This window comes from Odontesthes bonariensis, chromosome 2, assembly GCF_027942865.1.
Source record: "Odontesthes bonariensis isolate fOdoBon6 chromosome 2, fOdoBon6.hap1, whole genome shotgun sequence".
Taxonomy (NCBI): Eukaryota; Metazoa; Chordata; class Actinopteri; order Atheriniformes; family Atherinopsidae; genus Odontesthes; species Odontesthes bonariensis.
The window spans coordinates 15513990-15527709 of NC_134507.1; the positions used below are offsets into that span (position 1 = coordinate 15513990).

The window sequence follows — 13720 nt, forward strand, 5'->3', positions numbered from 1 at the left end:
CTACAAACTCCAGAGCGATTAAAAAAAAAAAAGTTGCTTCTTTAGCAGCTATGTTTCTTCCCAAGCAGGTAGTAGCTGTTTGTGTAGCAGCTGGTTTGCACAGTGGTTTTATAAGAGATGTCATATATTCACCCCGTTTGGTCCATTTTTCTTTCCTTCCACAGATTTAGACTGTAACAAAATGTTTTACTTGCAGGCTGGAAAACCCCAGCAGTTAATAATGCTCCATACTGCAGAAAGACGTATGTTCTGTGAAATGTTGTATTTTATATTATACAGTTTTCATGTGTTCTTTTTTTTAATGTTTTAGTGGTTTGTGGGTTTTATTTTATGATAAATCTTAATGTTAATGCCGTGTTTTTAAAAGTGTTGTTATTTGAAGGATTGCTCTCTGAAATGCTGACTTCTCTGAAATGTTGCTGTCTGTTTTCGTGTTGTTGTGTTTCCCCCAAATCCTGTCATGTCAAGCGGGGTTCTTTTCCCCTCTAAATTTACATCATTGTTTTCTTTTTGATGCAGAGTTCTGTATTGATGTTGTGTTTAGCATCTTAGGACCACCATACACCACTTAAAATACCCTGAAAACACTTCCTCGTTCAGCGCCACCACCCTCTCCCCTTTACCACCTTTCTAACGTCATCATCATCATCATCATGCCATCACCTTCTTCATCAGCCTCAGTTTCATCTCTTTAGCAGTGCACATACCCCGGTGCGCCCGCGTGCGCCGCCTGTCCTTTAAATTCATCACAGCCTGTTTCTTGCGGGTTTTTTTCTCTTCCACTCCGTCTCAACGCGGAAGTCAGTGACGCACCAGTACACACAGCTGCTCAGAGGAGACAATGAAATAAACAAATCGCCTTCAGTCGGAACTAACACGGCGGTGAGTCTTTTTCTCTTTTGTTCTCGGGTTTATGGACTAACATTTAGTCTAACGCAGACTGCCTGAGTCGCTGTGCGTTTGCTCACACCGGGGCTTCTTCTGTCTCTGCTGCGCCGTTTTATTAAACCCAACCGGAGGCGGCTCGGGGTCGGTCTGAGACGGACGGACGGACGGACGGACGGACGTCTGCACTGTGCTGGGATGTGATAGTATGACAGTATTTCTTTTTTTCCCCTCATTGCTTGTTTAAGGGCACGCCATTAGTCAGTCCCATAGTCTGTCATTAAGGTAGGAAGATTCAATTGAATGTGTGCGCGCTCAAGCGCTTATTGTCAATAAAATGCGTTCGTGTCTGCTCACGTGCCTCTAATTAATTAATTAATTAATCTACCTCTTGGGGTTTGCCCGTTCAGGATGTGTTTGTGATCCAGCAACAGACGATATGTTGACCAGGCAAGCCTTTTGTTAGTTAGTTTTTCCTGAAGCCGTCCGTCATGACGCTCCGCCAGGAATGAGATGGGACACCCCGGATCACCAAAATGTTGCATCGCGACACCATTTAGGATGGGACTATCAAGCATGTTAATGACTTTGCAGTCTTTTTTTTTTTTTTTTTTGTTGCCACATTGTAGGCTATGTCATTGTCTATGAGGGCCCACCAGAGGGATCAGCCTTAGTGTTAATTAATTTGCGGTTGTGATCAGATCTCAACAGATCTTTTTTTGCGTCACGGAGCGTTTCCCGGCGTATCTGAACATTTATTGTGTTTCTCATGAGACGCACTGCAAAGCCGGGTGTTGCCTTATCGTGAATCATAATAAAGGCAGAGGTGTGCCCCGCATAGCTCCACTGTTTCCACAGAAAACAGCTCTCGTAACTGATAGGTCGGTAGCAGAGATTCCCGTTTATTTGCCTCTTGGCGTCAACAGCAAATACACAGTGAAATGAAAATTGTGTATTTTTTTTAGATTTAAAAAAAAAAAAGGCATTTCTTGCTAAGTATTTAGGTTGAAGCCAGTATTCAGTTAATCGTTAAAGTAGCTCTCACATTACATGCTGCCCTCTCATTGGCTGCAAGATCAGAGTTTTCCCTCAGTTTGTTCCCTCATCACTCCTGTTCTGTGTGCTACATCTGCCATGCAGTCCATGCTTTTGTGTTGCAGCTTGTTTGGAAGCCCTCTAAAGATGCAGCATATCTCTGCGGTGTACTGTAAAGCCGTCTGTTTCCACTTCCTCTCAGTGGATTCCTGTTGTGGTATTTACTTTTCACACATACTTTTTACCCAGCTCCCTTCTGAGGTAACAATTGGCTTCATGTCAAGGGCAGATTCTTAAAATGGTTGTGTTTACCTTGATGCAGGTTTTTATTTTTATTTTCTTTTTTTCTTTCTCGAGGTTCACCACTGCATCCTTAGAATATGTCTTTGCCAGAGTTGACAAATGCTTGTTGTAATTAAAAGACTCATCATCCCGTTGGTATCTGTCATGATGTTCGTGCTTCAGCTTGCGTTACATACAGCCTACATGGAGTTGCCACACAGACACTGCCCTCTTTTCCTCACAAACGCTGTCCAAGATTTTGACGCAGGTCAATATTTGAACAGCGGTGATTGGCAGTGGCCGTTTAGTAGGCAAACAGTCAGAGGTTTTGTTTTAGGCTGGGGGGGAAAAAATGACTAGAAGAGAAATTGGGAGTCCTTTTTAAAAGAAAAGACAACCACTCTGTGTTTTATTCATGAGGTATTTTCACAGATATTCTGTGTTATTTGTCGATTTGCAGCTAGGATATCACACTTTCAGGGTTGGATTTGTGTTTTTTTTTTTTTTTTCTTTTGGTTCATAGCAGACTGTAATAAGTGTCAATTTGTGTCTACTTGCTTCTAGGCAATTCAGACTTTATTTTTCTCTCTCCAAAAGTCTGACGGCACACTGACTGCACTTGAACCAGCAAGTTATTTTCTGCATAAAATCCTCTCATATGGCCTCATTATACATGTGGCCCATCTTCCCCTGTCCCGCTTCCTGTCTCTTTTTGCCCTGGTCCTTTGAGTGCCCTCTGACAATGAGGAGATTTTTCCTGCATCGGCCTGGATTTTGCTGTAATGTGAAATCTCATCTGTTTCAGAGCATCTTCAGCTGTCTGCGGACACTAAAGTCGTCAGTTGTCATGACACGAACAACTGCAGGGAGAAATGAGACTGTACAGTCATAATTATGATTCCAAGCGGGAGGAATAGGGCGTCCGCGACGGTCTGTTAAGCTGCTAAAGCTGCGAGACTAGGAGCCGCAGCCTTAATGGACTGTGTCACTATGAAGGTGGCAAATTAACTCATACTTTGGAGTTTCTGAAGGAGGTAATTGGAGGGTAAAAAGAATGCAGTCAAAATTATCTGAAGGCTCCGATAGTGGCTTTCTGTGCTGTCATTGTTCACAACAATTGGTTGTGAAGGCTGAATTTGGCTCCCACTGTATTTTACAATTTGGAACAGCAGATGAGTTTGACAGGCTCTATTATGCTGTTGTGAGGCAGATTCAGTTTTACAACAAGCAAAAAAAACATTTTAAGTTGCAGAGGAGTTTCTCAGAGTTTTCTCAGCTTTAGTTCGTGCTATGCAGCCCACGTATTTGTTTTAACCAAATATTTTAAAGAGTCAATCGTGTGCTCTTTTACAGGTTGATGATTTGATATGAAGGGGGTCTACAAGAAGAAGTTTGCAGGTGTTGATGTTCAAAATCCCATTTTTGATTCTGCTGGTTTTGTACAGTTCTGTGGCACATTAAGTCAACTTTGTTCCAAAACTCTCAATTGTAGTTCCTGTCTCTTTAAGGCTTCCCCATCTCCCAAAACACCCTGTCTGCTGTGATTGGTCAGTTTAGTTTAAAAAAAAATAATAATAATAATCTCACTCATAATGACATCTGCTATAAGAACTGACAGCTTCATCTAAAGGAACGGATTAAGCTTTTACTCTCATTTGACCTTAACCGCGGTCTGAAATCAGTTTCCAAGAAGATTTGAGACTGTAGTTAAGCAATGTATTTGCTTTATGTTCATTCACATCAGACCTATAGTCTTGGCCTTTTCTTTCCTTTTTTCCCTTTTATTTACCACAAGAACTTGAAGGCAACACAAAACTGTGAAGTTTTCATAGTAAGTAAAATCATTTGGATATGAATGCTTGATGGTATAGGCTCAGGGTCATTAAAACTGCTCTTCACTCATTTAAATTTATAACGCACCTTATTTCTAAATGAACATTTAATTGGAATTCCAATGTTTGTGATGCCATAATGCTAAATAAAATATCTGTTTTTATATTTGTGATGTATATCCCATATATTCACATTTCTACTATAATGTATGGACTTATAATCACTTTATTTTAGTCCATTGGTTTTAGAAACAGTGATATTGCAACAACTGTAAGAGCATTAGGGGGTCTGTCTTAGGAAGGTTGGACTAGAATTTAAAACGAGGCCTTAAAGGTCTAATATGAATGAAAATTGGGCAACTACATTGCTTACTTCTCGCATTAAATCTTTTCAGAAACATATTTTGAGAGACTAAGGTGGAAAAAAAATGAAAATTGAATCCATTTGGAAAGTGGAAGCCGTCTTCTCATGCTCAAATCTGATTCGGTCAGGGCGCCAGCACCTGAGCAGTGAGATCTGCAATTGGACCCTTGTTTTTTATATTTTGTTGACTGATGCTAGATTGACTTTCACGAAGAGACCGATTGGAGGCGTGGCTCCTGCTGTGATTGGTGGCTAAGGCTGGTTAATGCTGGCAGCAGCGCTGACACAGTCTGGTACCAGCTTTATTTGTTTTAGGTCGGACAAACCAGCTCTTAGTTGTGCATCATGTAAATGTTCTTCATGGTGGTCTTGCTAAGTAAAGTGGGACACACCTGGGGAATAAGCAATGCATATCAGACGCTTCAGAAACCGTGTCTTCCGTGGCAGTGTTACTTCCTGTGGTGTTGGCTGTGGACGATATAAATGCCATTTCTTCTTTTCTGCATCAAAGTGTGCGGCTGTTTTCTACATCTCGTCCCCTGTACCCGTCTGCAAGGGTGACCTGGGCACCTCTGGAGATCACTAACCTCTGAAATGTGAACTTGATGAACTCGGTTATGTTGTAGATTATTGCAGTTTTTAAGAATAAAGAATACATTACTGGGTCGTTTTTCATCCATTTTGACTGAATCAAGTGAACAGCACAACGTTGTAATCCCTGCCCTAACACTCGATACACGACTTCCTTTTTTGCTTCATTTTCTTTACACTCGCTTTGCTCTAATGGAGGGTGTGATAATGTTGTAAATACCCACGGCACTTACAGCGGTTATAAACATCATAACCAATTATTCCTGTTTTTTTGCTATTGATATTCAGTATCAGAAATGCACCTGTAGCCTCACACTGCATCTCTGTGTTGGCTGCTTTACCCTCGTCTCCTCACACAGGTGTTTTTTCTGGAAAATAGTATCGATCGGATTCTGCAAGGAGGCAGGAAATGGATATAGCCAAAAAAAAGTCAGTCTTCTTGCCTTTCCCTTTCCTTTTTACGGAAGCATATGTTTGTTACGCAGGATGTGGGCTTTCCTGGACTCCAGTTGTTAAGAGGTGGTGATGGTGTCAATTATTAACTCACTTTGCTAGACACCCACTTCTGGAAGTTTTACTATTCCTAATTGACCCTTGACTGAACTAATTAAAAGAAAATTAATAATGTTGCCACCTACCAGCTTAAATTGTACCGCAAGGTTTTGGTGGATGTGTAGACTTTGTGCAGCTGTTTCAAGCTGCTTCGGTTATCTGATCCAGTGTTCTAATTGAAGGACTATGTCCTTGTTATTCTTGTAGCATCGGTGCCTGGCTGGGCTCTTATGCAGTAATATGATAAATGTGGCATTGCTCTTTACTGTTCCGGTCTGCCTTGCTGCTGCGTTTCCTTGCAGCTGTCTAGGGAATAAATGTATTGATCCGATTTAATGACTTCCTCCTATGGATGCTGCCATATTCCCTTTGAATTAAACCTCAGAGTAATGCTTGTGGGTGTAGTTAAGAAACCTAGATCATGCGATTAAAAGGTCAGTGTTTATATTGATATTTCATACAGATCTTCAAAAGCTTTCTTCACTTTGACTACTGTGTGTGCGCAGTTGCATGTGTCTGTGCACTGCTGGGGCGCCATGAAATTCTAGCGTATGTGACGAAGGGGGGAATGCTGGGAGAATGCTGGACTGCCGCTATACATCAGCCAAGGACAGGTGCTGGCTCAGGTGAATGAACCGTGGGGTGGCACTGCTGCAGGTAGAGGACGATGGTTGATGATGTCATAAGGACTTTCGCGCCTTCCCAAGGCTTCTGTCTGCTGATGGCCACGAACCAAGATGAGACCTCGGTAGCTCACAGTGTTGTCTGTTTACTGTAGCCATACACGGTAGCTGGTCGGCTTTAAGTTTGTCTGTGAAGTCCTCCTGAAGCTATTAGGAGCTTTAATTTCCTTGAAAGTTATTTCATAAATATGGCAAATATCTTTCAGGGTTTTTTTTTGTTAGTTGTTTTTTTTTTTTTTTTTTTTTTTTTTAAATGTTTTTAGCAACGTTCATCAAATATCCCCTTGTTGTGTAGGATTGCTGGAACCAAGTCAGAGACACTCACAGAAAGTCCTGGTGAAATGAAAGTTGTTTTTTTTCTGGCATAACAGAGAATACAAAGTACAAATATGACATTTTAAAAGTGGCCCCTTGGAAAAATCTTTTGAACCTTTCATGCGCCGTCTGCGACATAAAAACATGTACATTTGCATTTACTCTCATTCTAACCTTAGTGAGAAAGACTTTATTGTGACAGCATTTTCAGATCACCTTAACCTGAGCAAGGTCATGTTTAGAGTCACAATAATCAAAGTAAGACGTGGAGTATTCAGATTATAGTTGAATTATGTAGACGTGTTTACGTCTTAATTGGACTATTAGTTTTTGTAGAACTCTGTGACCCCCACACAGAACAGGATGGACGTGGAAAAAGGACAATACGCGGTTGGAATGTGGCGGAAACCTGAGAAATGCTCCGTCTTTTGAGAGCATAGGGAAATTGTGAAGGTTTTAAAGTTATGTGGGCGTAAACCTGGAACAGGTTATCTCATGTAAACACCACAATCTGAAAATTCTCATGTTTAGGAAAAGGTCAATGGTTGGAATATTGCTGTGCAAAGAAATGGAGCAAATGTTGCTCATTGGTCAGCATTGAAACAGGATATTTGATTGGTCTTGTTTTAGGACTCTGGTGTTAAATCACTATTTGCTGTCATAAAAAACACAAGATCAAGATGGTGTTCCTCTCTCCACAACTCTGCGTTACACGATTGCCCGTATGATTTCTGTCTGAAATTTGAAGTTATTTGCTTTGGCAGATATTCCAAGGTTCTTTTGGGTGTAAAACTTTACTTTAGAGCTCCCAACTGCATTCTGATTCATGGTATCGGGATTCAATTAAAATAGGTTTCAGTTCAGAGTACTACTTTCAGAATCTCATTCAGTCCACTGTGTGCAAAGAAAGCAGAAGTGATGTCTCCATTAAAATGGAATAAAGTTTAGGGGATCCTGTGATGTACTTTTGCACAGTTTTCCTGTATTATAAATCTTACGCCTTGTCAGTAATTGTATAGGGCTGTGGTAGTTTCCTTTTTTTTTTTTTTTTTTTTTTTTTTTTTTTCCTTGTTTGGTGTGCATCAGTTCAGAACTTGCTTGGATTTTGTCGAAGTGGTATGATGTCTATTGGTGAGCTGCTGGACTTTTATTTGTTAAACTTCTTCCAAATCTGGATGCTTGTGGTTTTGAGCATTTGTAGTGTTCCAGAGTTTTTTTTTTTTTTTTTTTTTTTTTCTTTCATTCAGTAAACTTTAAGCAATATACAACTCCTGTTCAGCTCATTCTTCCAGGGAACATTTTCTGAAATTCATCCCAACGCTTCCCTTCATTGATTACAGGACTGGCTTTGTTTCTCTCTGAAATGTTGTGCTTTGGTATTCAATCAACTACAGACTCTGAGAGCTAACATTTGCAAGGACTGACTCTCCCGCTGCTTCCTCGATGCCGTCGATATGTAATTTGTTATAGAAAGCGAGAAAAGCCAAAACATGTTTGGTTTTTTTTCTCCTTTCAGTTTGGAATTGATTTTGAATCTCAGAAAATAAGAAATGTGATTTGTAATTCAGTGTTTTTCCATCTGGACTCAATTCAGTTTTGCTAATGATCTGCAATATGTCTGTCTGTTTCAACAACAGGGAGGACTGACTGCAGACTAGAACCGTCACTCAGTGATCAACAATGTTGACAGCTGTATGTTTAAAACTGCAGCAGAATGAAGCCTCAGCTTAGATATATAGATGACGTTTATCTTCTTGGTCCAGAATTAAGAACGGACACAGTTTTAATTATGTGAACAAGTTTCTGTAGATGGTCACACTAGTTGTGTGGTGATTGAATCAAAGAAAGCTTGAAAACTTGTAGCTTTCCTATTAATATTTAAGACATTTGGGTGATAGAAATGGAGAATTTTTAATTGTATTGAACATTTCTGTATTTCTTTCTCTTTATTCATGTGAGCAAAGCTTGTTAAGGCTCCGTTTCAGCCTTTTCAACAAGATGAACCACAGTGCTGCACGTGCTGCTTCACATCATCAGCAGCATATGATTTTTTTATTTTATTTTATTTTTTTTAATAGATTTCTCAAAGCTAATCTGTCGTCTGTTTCCGTCACTTTTGTTGCAGTAAAAAAGCCTAGAATTTTATACACTATGTTTCACTTACTCCCATCCGCACACAGACGTGTCTTACGTCTTGCTATGAGATGACGTTGACCCTCGATGTCTCGCTATATGACAGTGTACATGTTCAGGCCTAGTACAATACCCATCCCATATAAAGTTTCTCCCTCAAAAATTATTAGCCTTTGATTTAGAAAAATAGTTGGGGATAACACATTTTACTATTCATGGCTTGCAGGTCCTGTTTCTTAACAGAATCATGATTCCCATTGAACTGCTGCCATAATGTAGTGCCATTGCCATGGGGTGTGTGATTGGTCTGCGGCAATTTTTAATTGAGGTGTGCACGTCAAAAGTAAATCCACATGAATGCCAAGAGCCAAGTTCCTTCCATTGTTAAAAGTTGTTTGCTCGTTTTAACCCATTCTAATCTGAGGCTCTATTTGAAAACGGGCTGTATAAAAGCTGAAAGTCAAATGAAATGTAGTGAAAATGTTGACCCATCATGTGTGTCGCTTTCAGCTTGAAAGGTAAAAGCACACGCGAGTCGCGTCAGGTCATAGTGGGTTAAAGTTGTATGTGAGGGTGTGTGTGGAAGCCAAAGCCTGTCTTGCACTGACAAACGCAGACAAAAAAAATCATTATGCTATGTTGATTATCTGTGACCTTTCCACATAAAAGAATTTCTTTCTGTGCTTCTTCCACTCTTGCCACATTGTGCAGTAGTGACATGCCGTATGTGGCTGTCATGTCATTTTGTCTGGACAAAATGGGGGTAAAAAAACAGAAAACTGGTTAACCGAGCTGAGCAGCATCAGCAGCCGCTGTAGATGTGCTTACATTCAACTGCCTCCATGAGGTGTCGTAACTTGTGGAATTTTTTATTTTTTTCCTCTGGAACATAATCAGTCCGACGTTCATGTGTAATTTATTTGACAGTTTGTATACAGATGTCTTCTAATCCACAAAGCTCCGAAAAACGGCCAACAGCAGAATGAGACGTGACCTTCAGTTCATCATGAAGAGCAAATGAGTTTTATTACTAATGACTTTACTGTTGCGGCTGCTGTTTGCATAACCAGAGGCGGCTTCCCTGCTTGTAATTTTCATTTAAGCATATTCATGACTAAAATCTCATCATAATTTACCCAGGCTGAATGAGACGTTCTCCAGTTACGGAAACAAAAATAAACCTTAAATCCATTTCCTGCTCATAAAAAGAACACCCCACAAATATGTAATGAATGGTTTTCCATCCCGAGTGTGTTGCAGTTATTAACACTGAGTTTGATAACGAATTAATCCTGCTGTTGTTTTTATAAATTGGTTCTTTAACATAGTGCAGTACAGGTTTGATTTTTTTTTTTTTTTTTTTTTTTTTTTTTTTCCAAACACGAAAGGGTTATTTCTAGACTTTTTCATTCGGCTGAATAAAGGCATGTTTCTGTGTGTGCTCAACTGATGAAACTGGTGTGACCTCTTTGGCAATGTTCAACCCCTACTGTAATCATTAAGATGACAGCGCTGTTTTGTTTTTGTTTTTTTTAAACTTAAATGTAATCTGAGCTTTCCTCTGGGGTTTTTTAATAGCTATTCTGCCAGGGTTCTGGTCATGAACGTGACATGATTTCACCTGCTTTATGTGACGGATTACTCAGGCAAATGTGATTTTTAGCTGTGATGCAACAGAGGGCTTTACTGACCAACTGCCTTGTAATCATATCATGAGTTTAACTTGATCTGTACATAAGCACAGTTCTGTCAGCATTCACAGATTCAAGAGTTGGCTAATTTTGAGACGGATACGCTTAACCTAAAAATCATCTCATAACCCTTTTAAGAGATGATGGGTGTTTGGTGGAGGATGCTAGTTCGCTTTGTAAAACCAACTTGGTCACTTTTATTTGTTCCCTTACTTTGAATTGCTCTGAGGAAAACGGCGAGGATGAGGGACACGTTTTGACAGGTGGTTAGATAGATGGAATAAGTTGTCCGCCTTATGTGCACAATGTCTCACCGCCTCAAACATCAACTCCACAGATGCTGTTTGCAGACATCCTCTTCTGTCCCTTTGAAAGCTTTAATGATCAAACAAAATTGTTGTCAAATGACAGCTGGTGGTTTTAAGGTTTGATTTTGCCAAGTGTGTTCTGGGCATTTTTGCTTTTTACAAGACTGTTTACCTGCTTTTAGGCAAAGCCTGCTTCTACTTCTGGGGCTACAGAGTAAAAGGAAAAACAAATCTGATCTCTTCTGCTTATTAATCAGACTGCTTGTTAAAGATATAAGTAGGCAGTGTGATATCACCCATTGGTTTCTGAACTCCTTTTTTGAGGCCCTAAGGTAGAGTTTGGCTCTTTTGATCTTGGGTTTTATTGCCAGAAAAGACATGCAAGAGACCCCATGAACATGTATGAACGTGAATGTTCACTGGGTGGTGGCCACAGCATTCACCTGTCATTGAAATTAGTCTTAACGTGATAATTAGTAACTTGAAAGCTTAATGTAAATAAACAAGTGAAGTGTATTTGAATACATCCCCTAAGCAGTTTTCATCATGACTATTGAAACTATTTTTTGTAAATTTGTTGGGTTTTTTTTTTTTGTTTGTTTGTTTTTTACAGTAGAGGAATTTCAATGTCTTGTTTAAACTTGCCTTTGGTGCAAGCTTCAAATAGCCACCAAAATATCTGCAATTTTTTTAGCATCTCCACATTGTCTAAATCTTTTAAGCCAGGAGATTTCCGCTCTGTATCTTGTTATCTGTTTAAAGAGATTATGCTGAAACGGTGACAAATATGAACGTTTCTAATCTTAGATTATGTTTTTAATCGCTTTCAGGCATTTTATAGAGAAACCTTTACCTATTCATTTAAGAAAACAGACCGATCAGAACAGCAACTAGTTGAAGTGAATGTTTTCGAGGTCTGGATCTTAAAGCAGTGAGACACACTTGGTAGCAACTTATCTTTCCAGAAACAGTTTTCCCCCCGTCGCTCTTTATGACCCAGAGCAGTGTTGAATAATTGTTTAAAAAGCACTTTTAGGGCATACAGTACATTAACTTTTATTGGGTAAAGAAGATTATTTTGCATCAAGTATTTTCTAAGGGAGGCTGTTCTCAAGCAGAGTCATCGAAACATTGCCACAACAGGGTCAGCTTTTGAACCTACAGGCCAGGAGGATGCACTAAAACGGTTTTTCAACAAATAAATAGTTTTTCTCTTTCAATACTTGAGTGACAGAAGTGTTTCTGATTCTCCAATTTACACCACTAACAAATGCATTACAGCAATAAAGTCTTCCTGTTTTAGATTAAGTGTATGCAGTGGTCTGTTATGGTGTAGAGTGCTTCTTTTTTTTTTTTTTTTTTTAGTTAACTGCTATACAGTACAACTGACTGCTGGAGGCCAGTTCTCCAACAGCTATGCAGTTATTTAGCTGCTTTTTGCTGCTGCTGGCCACTGAGTTGACCAGTAGCCTCTCAAGCTGTCTCTCAGTGTGTGGTTTTCTAACACTCTGCACTCAAAGATGCACACACACACTCACACATTACACATCTGCTGGTTCATGGAGCAGCATGGTGTGCTGTAACTGCCTGCTGGTCCGTAACTCCTACACAAAGAGCCGGGTTATTCTGCGAGGCAGAGGGAAGGCGAAGTGTTTCGTTGCAATGAGAAGCACACACTTATCAGTATTAGGCGTGTGTTTACTGGCAATGTCAGGACCGTGGTTAGAATGAAAATACTTTCAGTTTCTCCTCCAGTTGTGACTTTGCTTTCTCATTTCCTCATTTGAACACTGAAGTGGTCCCTTTACCCTGAATGTTGCTTTATAAGAAAGCCACTGCTCAGAACAACTGCACGTCAGCAGCAGCTAGGTTTGTGGTAGTGTGTGCTATATTTCTGGAGCTTTCAGACTTCAACAAATGGATGCAAAACTGTTGAGTTTATCTCTTTTCTGGAGGAAGTACAGACTGTGTGCTGTTTGGCTGGCCAAGCCCAGCAGCATTGATTACAGGAAAGCAGTATGTCATTACTCAAGTGCAAACTTCCCTTGAATCATGGACACAGTATTGTCTCATAAAAGCATACGTATGAGGAAATGTGGGAATTCGCCATGACTAGTTTCCACCTGTTTTAGCTTTAGCCAAAAAAAAATTAAACAGATTACTGTGAGTCTTGTGATAACCTTTTGGCAATTACACTGAACAGTCATTCTGCCATCATTCAAGCAATCGTAATCATCCCGTAAACAGTCTTTTGGTTTTCTCCCAGTTTATTTTTGTGTGTCTGTGCCTGTTAATGTTGGCATGTCATTTGTTATTAATGTGTATCTCCTTAAGGCTGAGACTTTTTTTTTTTTTTTACAAGAATAAACACCTTAGTAATTAAGAAGTTATGTTCACCCTTAAAAGAGGAACCAGAAAGTGGAAGTGCAACTTTCGTTGACCTATTTATCTTTCTCTAGAATCAGAAACTGTCTTTTCAGTGTTCTTTCTTTTTTTTTTTTTTTTTTTTTTTTCCTTCAGTTCATTCCATCTTCAGTTAAAAAAATTCATCTGAAACCAAGCTCAGTTTGAACATGTGATACCTGTAAGCTGACATTTTTATCAGTGGTCAGGGAGTGTTTTCAGTAAGTGGCCTTGTAGGATATCGGTCATATGTGTTGAGCAAAGATCTCCGTACATTCTCCATTTTTGCCTCGCAAACCAATGCCTACATGGTATAATGATTTGGTACCACTTGGAGACAGATTCATAGATATGTGAAACGGTCTGAGTTGTGGGCTGCTCTTAGTTTTGTTGGCACTCTTGTTGGTCCTTTAGCTTGGTGGAAATTAAGAGATATCGTAAACTATCCATTGCAGCTGTTGTTTGAGCTTTTCTCCTGTGCTTCTTTGCCTCGGATGTTTTTTTATGGTACTTCATCCTCTTTGTTATGAAACCTCACTCCCTTAGCTGACTTGAGCTAACTTTGAACTAATCAGCATTTAATCAGCGTGTAGCGCCCTCTCCGGAAGCTATGCAATGTTTGCTTTTTTGACGACTGCGCGTCTGT

General features: G+C 39.8%; 1 protein-coding gene across 3 annotated transcripts in view; it reads left to right on the top strand.

Moving 5' to 3' along the window:
• The first annotated feature begins 705 nt into the window (after positions 1–705).
• The window catches only part of marchf8 (membrane-associated ring finger (C3HC4) 8), a 74969-nt gene continuing 61954 nt past the window's right edge, over positions 706–13720 (top strand). For 2 of the 3 annotated variants that reach the window (XM_075478285.1, XM_075478286.1), the window contains exon 1: positions 706–882. The gene's annotated coding sequence lies outside the window, so the exon portion shown is untranslated. The other variant, XM_075478284.1, reaches the window with a different exon arrangement.